Here is a 13,665-nt window from a genome sequence, read left to right as displayed (position 1 = left end):
AAACAGCTTGTCAGTTTTCCTGAGTTCTCTGCCTGAGAGGTAATAGGTAATCAGCTCCACCTGTGGTGATCTCCTGTATGAGGCTGAATTCAGTAATCTAAAAGCAAGCATCCTGTGTTTTGCAGAAGTCCAGGCTTCAGTGTTCTCTTGGCCTGCTAGGCCTCATTCTACATCACAGCCTTGGCTAGAGTAGTCACATGACAGTGACATCACCTAATCCTGCCCACCAATCATCAAGGACCAGGAAGTATAAATCAGGAGGCTGAGTTGGAATCTGGGCCAGTTCCTTATGTCACATACAGCTTTGTGTGGGTCTTAAGCTGAGCTCCCTAAAGGTAACCTTTGTACCTAAGTTCCTGTGGAAACTCTGTTCCCTTGTTACCGTTTGGTTTATTTGTGTGTTGCCATTTGATTTCACCATTTCCCTGAGTCTCAATGTAAAGGTACAGCTGCAATGTTTCGTCTTAAAGGCACAGTACTGAATTCCGTGTTCTCCATTGAAAACCACAACTGTCGTGTTTCAGTTTTACTACTGTTGTAGTTGGGATCTCCAGGGCTCAGCACCTCAGTGCCTCAGCATCTCCGTGCCTCAGTACCTCCGTGCTTCCAGCACCTCCGTGCCACAGCACCTCCGTGCCACAGCATCTCCGTGCCTCAGCACCTCAGTGCCTCAGCATCTCCGTGCCTCAGTGCCTCAGTACCTCCGTGCTTCCAGCACCTCAGTATCTCCGTGACTCAGCATCTCCGTGCCTCAGCACCTCAGCATCTCCGTGCCTCAGTGCCTCAGTACCTCCGTGCCTCAGTACCTCCGTGCCTCAGTACCTCCGTGCTTCCAGCACCTCAGTATCTCCGTGACTCAGCATCTCCGTGCCTCAGCACCTCAGTGCCTCAGCACCTCCGTGCCTCAGTACCTCCGTGCTTCCAGCACCTCAGTATCTCCGTGACTCAGCATCTCCGTGCCTCAGCACCTCAGTGCCTCAGCATCTCCGTGCCTCAGTACCTCCGTGCTTCCAGCACCTCCGTGCCTCAGCACCTCCGTGCCTCAGCACCTCCGTGCCTCAGTACCTCCGTGCTTCCAGCACCTCAGTGCCTCAGCATCTCCGTGCCTCCGTGCCTCAGTACCTCCGTGCTTCCAGCACCTCCGTGCCACAGCACCTCCGTGCCACAGCACCTCCGTGCCACAGCACCTCCGTGCCTCAGTACCTCCGTGCCACAGCATCTCCGTGCTTCCAGCACCTCCGTGCCTCAGCACCCCTACGCACCCCAGTGTCTCTACGCACCCCAGTGCCTCCACGCACCTCAGTGCCTCCACGTACCTCAGTGTCTCCAAGCACCTCAGTGTCTCCAAGCACCTCAGTGTCTCCAAGCACCTCAGTGTCCGCAAGCACCTCAGTGTCCGCAAGCACCTCAGTGTCCGCAAGCACCTCAGTGTCTCCAAGCACCCCGTGCCCTTTAGCACAATTATACCTGGTATTCTTCACTGATTCATCAGTGCCTTTCCAGTTCTGTCTTTCAGGAGACCTTCAGCATGCCTCCTGTCTGCCGACCTAATCCTGCATGAGGAGAACCTAGATTCGGCCATCTCTGCTGCGGTTCCTCTTCCCAGTCACCGGAGGAAACCCAGAGTCCACAGCATTTCCAAACCAGGTCAGTGGTAGTATTCACATAATCCTCCAGTCGCCCGCACAGACTTCACTACACCGGGTTCACAAAAACCTCAGTCATGACAGTAGGAACTGGCCACATGGACCCGGCCGAAAGTGTTAGTCTGACGCATGACCTCCTAAGCAATATTGCAGGACGCTTGGAAGGTCTGGAGTCGACTCAGCATCGATTGGCACAGTGTCTGCAGCGGAATTCGTCCTCCAGAGATTCTATGACCTTCTGCTCTAAGACTCCTGACCAACTGCAGATTTTCTACCAGATGTTACTACAGTTACAAGAACTTTTGCCTAGTATTCTCTCTGTGATGCCTGATCTCCTCAGGAATACTACCAACGTTGTTGATCCTGTTTTGTCCCATCCAGTTAATAGAGTCTCTTCCTCTGCGCAAGGGAAAGTTTTTCATCAGAGCTATCCACGGCCCAAGCTCTCTGAAGCTGAACGTCAGCGGCGTAAGGAGCTACATCTCCGTCTTTACTGTGGAAATTCTGGTCATTTTGTTAAAGACTGCATTCTTCGCAAGCCAGGTAATAGTGACAAATCTCAGTATCATAGTGCTCATGACTACAAGTCATCCACAGTATCCGATTCTTCTGCTGCTGACGGGGGTATCAAGAAGGCTACTCTTCTGAGAGAGACTCAAATTTATGACTGGGGTCCGGTGGTTAAAAGACCTTATCCCAAGTTGGGTGTCCAGAGAAGAATGTTCAAGCCATTTACAGTCACAGAGGAGTCCGTGTCCACAGACCCAGGAGGGGCGTTTTCAGAGCGTCCAGCCCCAGGAGGGGCGTCTTCAGAGCGTCCAGCCCCAGGAGGGGCGTCTTCAGAGCGTCCAGCCCCAGGAGGGGCGTCTTCAGAGCGTCCAGCCCCAGAGAGTCTTCAGAGTGCTGCCCAGCCAGTGAGTCTTCGGAGTGCTGCCCAGCCAGAGATTCTACAGAGTGCTGCCCAGCCAGAGATTCTACAGAGTGCTGCCCAGCCAGAGATTCTACAGAGTGCTGCCCAGCCCCGTGAAGAGGGGGCTCTTGCCTCAGCCCAGCCCCGTGAAGAGGGGGCTCTTGCCTCAGCCCTGCCCCGTGAAGAGGGGGCTCTTGCCTCAGCCCAGCCCCGTGAAGAGGGGGCTCTTGCCTCAGCCCAGCCCCGTGAAGTGGGGGCTCTTGCCTCAGCCCAGCCCTGTGAAGAAAGGGCTAAGCCCGTCCCGGTTCCAGCCGGTCCAGCAATATTCCAGGCCCTGCCTGGTCAGTCTGTCCCGGTTCCAGCCGGTCCAGCAATACTCCAGGCCCAGCCTGGTCAGTCCGTCCCGGTTCCAGCCGGTCCAGCAATACTCCAGGCTCCGCCTGGTCAGTCCGTCCCGGTTCCAGCCGGTCCAGCAATACTCCAGGCTCCGCCTGGTCAGTCCGTCCCGGTTCCAGCCGGTCCAGCAATACTCCAGGCTCCGCCTGGTCAGTCCGTCCCGGTTCCAGCCGGTCCAGCAATACTCCAGGCTCCGCCTGGTCAGTCCGTCCCGGTTCCAGCCGGTCCAGCAATACTCCAGGACCAGCCTGGTCCGTCTCCTTTGGCTCCAGCCAATCCAAGTATCCTCGGATCCAATCCAGTCCTACTCGTCCAGCCAAAGCTTTCTTCAGTTTCATCCTCTAAGCTTTCGTCTGATGGTTTTCCACCTATTTACTTTGATGGAGATTTATTGCAATATGCCGCTCTGGTTGAACAATTTCTCTCTCGGATGGAGTCTGATCCTTCAGGTGCAGTAACTCTTTCCAACGTTACTCGATATCTGTTCCTGGCATTCAGAGGAAGAGCTTTGGAGTGGGCCAACATGCTCTTTGAGAGTAATGATCCTGTGTTCCATGACTTACAGACTTTCAGTAACGCTGTAGTTAAAGAATTTAGTCCTAAACCTTTGGAATCTGCATCAACGAAGGTCCTAAATTCTTCTGTATGAATTTCTCAAGTTCCTCTAAGATTCAAGATGGGTGTCCGGAGTCCACCCTTGAAGAGGGGGATACTGTCACAATCCTGACTGTAGGTTTTATATTTGGTGACTTACCCCTGCCATCTGTCCTGGATCCTGTGTCTTTTCACTCACGGAGTTAAACAGCTTGTCAGTTTTCCTGAGTTCTCTGCCTGAGAGGTAATAGGTAATCAGCTCCACCTGTGGTGATCTCCTGTATGAGGCTGAATTCAGTAATCTAAAAGCAAGCATCCTGTGTTTTGCAGAAGTCCAGGCTTCAGTGTTCTCTTGGCCTGCTAGGCCTCATTCTACATCACAGCCTTGGCTAGAGTAGTCACATGACAGTGACATCACCTAATCCTGCCCACCAATCATCAAGGACCAGGAAGTATAAATCAGGAGGCTGAGTTGGAATCTGGGCCAGTTCCTTATGTCACATACAGCTTTGTGTGGGTCTTAAGCTGAGCTCCCTAAAGGTAACCTTTGTACCTAAGTTCCTGTGGAAACTCTGTTCCCTTGTTACCGTTTGGTTTATTTGTGTGTTGCCATTTGATTTCACCATTTCCCTGAGTCTCAATGTAAAGGTACAGCTGCAATGTTTCGTCTTAAAGGCACAGTACTGAATTCCGTGTTCTCCATTGAAAACCACAACTGTCGTGTTTCAGTTTTACTACTGTTGTAGTTGGGATCTCCAGGGCTCAGCACCTCAGTGCCTCAGCATCTCCGTGCCTCAGTACCTCCGTGCTTCCAGCACCTCCGTGCCACAGCACCTCCGTGCCACAGCATCTCCGTGCCTCAGCACCTCAGTGCCTCAGCATCTCCGTGCCTCAGTGCCTCAGTACCTCCGTGCTTCCAGCACCTCAGTATCTCCGTGACTCAGCATCTCCGTGCCTCAGCACCTCAGCATCTCCGTGCCTCAGTGCCTCAGTACCTCCGTGCCTCAGTACCTCCATGCCTCAGTACCTCCGTGCTTCCAGCACCTCAGTATCTCCGTGACTCAGCATCTCCGTGCCTCAGCACCTCAGTGCCTCAGCACCTCCGTGCCTCAGTACCTCCGTGCTTCCAGCACCTCAGTATCTCCGTGACTCAGCATCTCCGTGCCTCAGCACCTCAGTGCCTCAGCATCTCCGTGCCTCAGTACCTCCGTGCTTCCAGCACCTCCGTGCCTCAGCACCTCCGTGCCTCAGCACCTCCGTGCCTCAGTACCTCCGTGCTTCCAGCACCTCAGTGCCTCAGCATCTCCGTGCCTCCGTGCCTCAGTACCTCCGTGCTTCCAGCACCTCCGTGCCACAGCACCTCCGTGCCACAGCACCTCCGTGCCTCAGTACCTCCGTGCCACAGCATCTCCGTGCTTCCAGCACCTCCGTGCCTCAGCACCCCTACGCACCCCAGTGTCTCTACGCACCCCAGTGCCTCCACGCACCTCAGTGCCTCCACGTACCTCAGTGTCTCCAAGCACCTCAGTGTCTCCAAGCACCTCAGTGTCTCCAAGCACCTCAGTGTCCGCAAGCACCTCAGTGTCCGCAAGCACCTCAGTGTCCGCAAGCACCTCAGTGTCTCCAAGCACCCCGTGCCCTTTAGCACAATTATACCTGGTATTCTTCACTGATTCATCAGTGCCTTTCCAGTTCTGTCTTTCAGGAGACCTTCAGCATGCCTCCTGTCTGCCGACCTAATCCTGCATGAGGAGAACCTAGATTCGGCCATCTCTGCTGCGGTTCCTCTTCCCAGTCACCGGAGGAAACCCAGAGTCCACAGCATTTCCAAACCAGGTCAGTGGTAGTATTCACATAATCCTCCAGTCGCCCGCACAGACTTCACTACACCGGGTTCACAAAAACCTCAGTCATGACACTGGTTGATAAAGAGATGTCTATGTAACTATGTATGTATAAAGAAGAAAGAAAAAAAAACCACGGCGGTTAGGTGGTATACAATTATGGACGGACTGCCTGCCGAGTGCAGACACAGAGGTAGCCACAGCCGTGAACTACCGTACTGTACTGTGTCTGCTGCTAATATAGACTGGTTGATAAAGAGATGTCTATGTAACTATGTATGTATAAAGAAGAAAGAAAAAAAAACCACGGTTAGGTGGTATACAATTATGGACGGACAGCCTGCCGAGTGCAGACACAGAGGTAGCCACAGCCGTGAACTACCGTACTGTACTGTGTCTGCTGCTAATATAGACTGGTTGATAAAGAGATGTCTATGTAACTATGTATGTATAAAGAAGAAAGAAAAAAAAACCACGGCGGTTAGGTGGTATACAATTATGGACGGACTGCCTGCCGAGTGCAGACACAGAGGTAGCCACAACCGTGAACTACCGTACTGTACTGTGTCTGCTGCTAATATAGACTGGTTGATAAAGAGATGTCTATGTAACTATGTATGTATAAAGAAGAAAGAAAAAAAAACCACGGTTAGGTGGTATACAATTATGGACGGACTGCCTGCCGAGTGCAGACACAGAGGTAGCCACAGCCGTGAACTACCGTACTGTACTGTGTCTGCTGCTAATATAGACTGGTTGATAAAGAGATGTCGTAGTAGTATGTATGTATAAAGAAGAAAAAAAAACCACGGTTAGGTGGTATACAATTATGGACGGACTGCCTGCCGAGTGCAGACACAGAGGTAGCCACAGCCGTGAACTACCGTACTGTGTCTGCTGCGACTGGATGATAAATGATATAAAAAATATATATATATCACTACTGCAGCCGGACAGGTATATATTATATATTATATAATGACGGACCTGCTGGACACTGTCTGTCAGCAGAATGAGTTTTATTTTTATAGAATAAAAAAAACAACAACACACAAGTGAAGTCACACGACGAGTGTTTAACTTTTTCAGGCAATCACAATATAAGTATACTACTAACTATACTGGTGGTCAGTGTGGTCAGGTCACTGGTCAGTCACACTGGCAGTGGCACTCCTGCAGCAAAAGTGTGCACTGTTTAATTTTAATATAATATTATGTACTCCTGGCTCCTGCTATAACCTATAACTGGCACTGCAGTGCTCCCCAGTCTCCCCCACAATTATAAGCTGTGTGAGCTGAGCAGTCAGACAGATATATAATATATATAGATGATGCAGCACACTGGGCTGAGCCTGAGCAGTGCACACAGATATGGTATGTGACTGAGTCACTGTGTGTATCGCTTTTTTCAGGCAGAGAATGGATATATTAAATAAACTGCACTGTCTGGTGGTCACTCACTATATAATATTATGTACTCCTGGCTCCTGCTATAACCTATAACTGGCACTGCAGTGCTCCCCAGTCTCCCCCACAATTATAAGCTGTGTGAGCTGAGCAGTCAGACAGATATATAATATATATAGATGATGCAGCACACTGGGCTGAGCCTGAGCAGTGCACACAGATATGGTATGTGACTGAGTCACTGTGTGTATCGCTTTTTTCAGGCAGAGAACGGATATATTAAATAAACTGCACTGTCTGGTGGTCACTCACTAGTAAACTCTCTGCACTCTCTACACTTCTACAGTACTCCTCCTAGTCCTAAGCTCCAGTAAATCTCTCTCTCTTATAATCTAAATGGAGAGGACGCCAGCCACGTCCTCTCCCTATCAATCTCAATGCACGTGTGAAAATGGCGGCGACGCGCGGCTCCTTCTATAGAATCCGAGTCTCGCGAGAATCCGACAGCGTCATGATGACGTTCGGGCGCGCTCGGGTTAACCGAGCAAGGCGGGAGGATCCGAGTCTGCTCGGACCCGTGAAAAAAACCATGAAGTTCGGGCGGGTTCGGATTCAGAGAAACCGAACCCGCTCATCTCTATTAATTACATTATAATCTTGTAAAATAAATTCCATGAACTCTCTGACTTAAAGACTTAACATGGAGGAGGTGCCTAGATGATTAACGTCTTTACCTCCACTAACTTTGGCCTCACAAATGGAGCAGATGCCTTTACAGACATTGTCAGGATTTGGGTAAAAATAATCCCACACCCAAGAGGTGGCTTTTTTGGTCTTATGCCTAGGCATCACAATCGCTTTCTTTTTATCACAGGCAAGAACTGCAGCTACTGGTGGCTGACTTACACAAACAACATCATCAACATCCTCATCCTCAGTGTCAGATAATAGTAGTACACACACATCCCCCTCATTCTGTTCCAAGTCCACACAAGCATCCTCAATTTCTATTATATCCTCATCCCCATCTTTACTTGTACTGCTCCTCACATGTGCAGATGGTGCAGAAATGGTGGAAGGAGGCAAAAGAGGCTTCTTTATGAGGACATTATGAGAAATGTCAGACTCACACATAGCTACTGTGAACACCACTAAACTCTCCTCAGGGATTTCTGAATCTGAAAAACACAGTTTGAGCCTTAATGTTCTTTTTTTCAGCACTGATTTGTCACTTTTTAAGGTGACACCTCTACCACTTTTTTTAATGTTGTGAAAGATTTAAATTTATCGTGCCCATTCTAAACTTTCTGTTTTCTGGACTACCATTAGTCCATTTTGTACTATAATGACTGGCAGCAGCTACAGTGCAAGTATTTGGTTGCTGCTCCTGCTCTTTTCTCAACTGATCGATGTGAAACATATCGATATACACACACAAGCTATACAAAATCAACTACAGTTTTATAGTATTATTTGATTACTTGAACTTTTTGTTTCGAAAATCACCACTCACTACGGACTCACAGTACTTAAATGTTATGTTAACACAGTGGGGTAAGGTCTGTGGAGTCACAGTACTTATATGTTATGTGAACACAGAGCGGTATGGCACCTACACCACACACAAGTTGCACAGAAAACCCCAGTTATACTATTTATTTAAAAAAGAATAGCACATTTTTGTAAATGCAAACTCACACTGCAGACTGATAGTGCTTCTATTTATGTGAACACAATGGTGGTACAGTACTCACAAGTTGTACAAAAAAACAACTATTTTTTAAAACTTTTTGGGATGGACACTGGACAGATACGTCAGCAGCACTGGAGTGTATGAACACTGGAAAGATACATCAGCAGTACTAGAGTGTGGGAACACTGGTCAGATAGGTCAAATTTTGTTAACTTTTCTATTAGATTTTCTATTTGTTTTAAACATTTGTAAAAAGTGAATTTATTTTTTACTTTTTTTTATTTATTTTTTACTTTTTGGGATTTACACTAAACAGATACATCAGCAGCACTGAAGTGGATGAACACTGGTCAGATACATCAGCAGCATTGGAGTGTATGAACGCTGGACAAATATATCAGCAGCACTGGAGTGTATGGACATCAGTCACTGGACACAGCACAGGCTCTTGAGTGGATGGACACTGGGAGTGGATGAACATAGCAGCAGCCACTGGAGACAGGGAGTAGATGGATACAGCACAACAGCCACTGGATACAGCACAGCCACTTGAATGGATGGACACAGCAGCAGCAGACACTGGACAGCAGCTACTTGATATGACACAGCACAGCCCAGCAGCCAGCACATCAGCATAGACAGTGAGAAATGGCACCATCACTGGATCCTTATATAGAATCCCAAACCCGCAAGAATCCAATACCAGGATGATGATGTTTTGCCTCATTATAGAATCTGAGCAAGTTTCTGAAAACCGAGCCCCCAGGTTCAGATCTTCCCACGGTTTGGATTTCCCCCGGTTCGGATTTTTTATTTTAAATCTGAACATCGGTTTTAGATTGCAAAAATTACATGATTGTAGCTGTTTTATCGATTTGTATAGATTTTTATCAATTATTTTCGATTGCCCACCGGCATCTGGTCAAATGTGAAATGTCAACATTCTGAGGATGATGGTTAGTATTAGGCTCTTCCGTGAGGGTTAGGGTTCCCACCAAGGGCAGTTTCTTGACAGTTCATCATGTCGATATATTATCTGGGTACACGTGATGAATGTTCACATGATCACGGTCGACATATTGATCATGCCAACATGCTCCTTGTCAACGGTTTGACCCTGTTGATATTATCATGTCGCCAAAATTAATGTTGGCCTAATGACTGTCCACAAGTCCTACCACACTCTGCCCACCAGCTTTTTCCTCACATGCTGTTCAGCCCACCAGCTTTTCCTCACATGCTCCTCTGGACAAGATCTTTTTCCTAAAATGCCCACTTGCCCACCATCATTTCATTAAAATACCCCCTAATACACAAATTTTACCCTTACATGCCACCTATTGCTTACTTGTGTAAACCACGTTGCCTGCTGAACACAATACTTGCCTACTCTCCTGGAGCAGGTGGGAGACTCCCGAAAACTGGGTGAAGCTCCTGCTCCCCCCCCCCTCGGGGAAAGTGGGCATGCCTCCCAGATCCACCCACACCCCCACAAACGCTGCCACCCCGCCATCCATTTACATAGTAAAAGGAGTGGACCAGATGGCCGATGACGCGATTTGCGCTGAATCACTTAATCGTAGCCTTGCCCCCAGCTGTTTAATGCCGGTAATTATGACATTACATATCAGGAAGCATGGCTTCGATGATGCAATAGCGCAGCCACTTCCCCATTCATAGCCTTTCCCACCGCGTCACGCCCCCGCCCCCTATTTGTAGCCACTTCCCCGGACTGAGCATTGTTGTGCCGATCAGGCTGAGCCAGAAAGTCGGCAACCATGCTCCATACTTTGTACTACTGCAGCAGGAACTGCATCACAAACCATTGAGAGTAGGTCTGGGACAGAGTAGCAGGAATGAGATCTCCTGCTACTCTGTCATCATCACTGTAGTGCCGTAGTGTAGTGGACTTTGGGCAGCTGGTCCGCTGGTAATCCAGCACAGATTGAACAGATAGATAGATAGATAGATAATATATTATATACCATTTTTGAGAACATAATCTCTCCTATAACTAATTATAAGGACTCATAGCAGACTAGCCAGGGAAGAGGAACAAACCCAGTAAATGGGACAGACTCATATCACAGTGGTTGCTGAGAGATACCTGCTGAAAAGATAAAAGACTCTAACGTCTAGTATAATGAAATCCTTCCTTCACGGGATGAAGCCTGTGGGGGCCGCACACTTTGTAGAGGAAATTAAATTTCTTCAGTACACAGAGAAGATAAGTCTGGAATCTTAATGTGCCTCGTGAAATGAAGAGAAGCAAAATAATCTGATCAATTAATTTTAAACTGGTAGAATTGATTTTAAATGTTCTGGCATGATATGTACACTTTTCTGTTATTTACTAAACTGTTGCTTTGAAGAATTTTACAGCATTATATTGTCACTTGTTTTATATATGACTAAATTACGTATAAGTTAAGAAAATAAATATTACAATTTCTGTGCATTGAATTGTTTTAACATGCTTAGTCATTGTACTGTTATTTATTGAGTTATTATGCCACCTCTCTTCCTAACCCTCTGTTCCATGCTCACTTCTACCCCTTCTGTGTCCATGTCTGTCTGCCCCTCCCCTTCAGAATGTGAGCTCTCATGAGCAGGGCCCTCTCCCCTCTCTATTTCCTACTCCATACCCTGTTCAACGGCATCTAACCTCGGTGTCGCCACCCTGATGATTATTTTAGTATCCTGTCCCTTGATGCAACATTGTTTATATACCATGTACTTGTCCTATATTGTTCTTGTACTGTAAGCCATTGTTTTCTTGTTTTGCTAATTTGTTTATCTACTCTGTTAGGCGCTACAGGACACTTGTGGTGCCAAATAAATAATAATAATAATAATACATTACTAATACAGGGAGTCGCCCATATTCAATATTCCGAAACACAGAACTTTTTCATGCCGACTGAGATAGTGACACTTTTACTTTCTGATGGTTTAATATACACAAACTTTGTTTAATGCACAAATTATTACAAATATGATATCAAATTATTGCCAGGCTGTGTGTATTAGTATATGATGTGTACAACACATGAATGCATTTCGTGTATGTACACTTTATTTCATGCACAGAATTATTAAAATTATTGTATAAAATCATCTTCAGGCTGTGTGTATAAGGTGTATATGAAACATAAATGCATCCTGTGTTTAGATTTGGGTCTCATCCCGAAGATCTCTCATTATGGTATGCTAATATTCCAAAATACGGAAAAATCCGATATCAAAACTACCTCTAGTCCCAAGCATTTTGGCTATGGGAGACTCAACCTGTAGTAACATTCAGTTCTATATGTAGAGAAAAGCAACCCCGTACACATGATGGTTATATTGTATTATCTATGTACTTGTATTTATCAATAATACATTTAGGCCCAGATTTATCAAGCCTCTGAGAGTGATACATAGCACAGTGATAAAGTAGCAACTAATCAGCTCCTAACTGCCATGTTACAGGCTGTGTTTGAAAAATAACAGTTAGGAGCTGATTGGCTGGTACGTTATCACTATGATATTTTTCACTCTCCAAGGCTTGATAAATCTGGGCCTTAAAGTGTGGGTGATCTTCCTAAAATACTGTAGGAAGCTTTCCTTTCTCATCTGTTCTACAATCTTGATTTTTTTCCCCCCACTGGAAACAGCTATGGTAGTTAGCCTTAGGGCCCTATTTAACAATGATACTTATTACCAGCCACATATTTTTCTTAGTAATTGCAGCAATACTAAGGAATATGCCCTTGGTATGTAACATTATTTACAACTTTGGCAAGGACCAGTAACATGCCCCTTGTCTACGTCATCCTCCACTCTGTTGCTGGCAGCCTTTCACGGCCAGTCTGCGCATATGCATTACGATTTCACCCGGCAGGGTCTCAGCAATACCTGGAAGAGTTTGTTGAAGCCAGAAAAGCTGTTGCTGGGTTATGTTGCTGTTCATGGGAAACATACAGTATCTCTGTCACCATCTATAGATGACGTAAGTAAGAGAAAGTAAGCAGTAAAATAAGCTTTCTGCTGTTTGTTAATACTGAAAGGGGATAACCGCTGTAGCAAGTGCTAAAAGAGGGGATACGATCATTAGGTTGACACAGCTTAGGTCGACAGTCAGGTCGACCACTGAAGGTTGACATGCATTATGTCATTAGGTCAACATGTACTAGGTCAACAGGTCAAAAGGTCGACATGAGTTTTTCACTTTTTTTTCCATTTTTTGGACATTTTCATACTTGACGATCCACGTGGACAACAATTGGGAATAGTAACCTGTGCTGAGCGCAGTGGTAGCGGAGCGATGCATCTTGCCTGAAGCATAGCGAGCGAAGCCTAATTGGGGTTCCCCGTCACTTTATGAAGAAAACGACACCAAAAAAGTCCAAAAACCCATGTCAACCTTTTGACCTGTCAACCTAGTACATGTTGACCTAATGACCATGTCGACATATTGTCCCTGTCGACCTAATGCATGTCGACCTTCCATGGTCGACCTAATGGCTGTCGACCTAAGTTGAGTCGACCCAACGACCCATACCCCTAAAAGAGTTATGTCTCATTGTTAAACAGGGCCCTTAGAGTTTACAATATTGCACTGTATTAAGTCATGAAGAGTCTAGATCCCACCCCATACAGTTTTTCAATATACATTTTTAATGTAACTATTTCAAGTGACTTCTTTGTTTTGGGATCATATCAACACACAATTTAGTTCTTTTTTATTTTTTGCCCAATCTATTACAATGCACCGTTTCTTGGGGGTCATTCCTAGTTGTTCGCTCGCTAGCAGATTTTAGCAGCATTGCACACGCTAGGCCGCCGCCCTCTGGGAGTGTACCTTAGCTTAGCAGAATTGCGAACGAAAGATTAGCAGAATTGCGAATAGAAAATTCTTAGCAGTTTCTGAGTAGCTTGAGACTTACTCCTACACTGCGATCAGCTCAGCCCATTTTGTTCCTGGTTTGATGTCATAAACACGCCCTGCGTTCGGCCAGCCACTCCCCCGTTTCTCCAGACACTCCCGCGTTTTATCCTGGCACGCCTGCGTTTTTCCGCACACTCCCAGAAAACAGTCAGTTTCCGCCCAGAAACACCCACTTCCTGTCAATCACACTCCGATCACTTCAACGATGAAAATTCTTTGTTCGGACGTGAGTAAATCTACTA

This window comes from Pseudophryne corroboree, chromosome 3 (assembly GCF_028390025.1).
Source record: "Pseudophryne corroboree isolate aPseCor3 chromosome 3, aPseCor3.hap2, whole genome shotgun sequence".
Lineage (NCBI taxonomy): Eukaryota > Metazoa > Chordata > Amphibia > Anura > Myobatrachidae > Pseudophryne > Pseudophryne corroboree.
The sequence above is the reverse complement of the archived record's forward strand: the minus strand, read 5'-3'. Positions refer to the sequence as shown.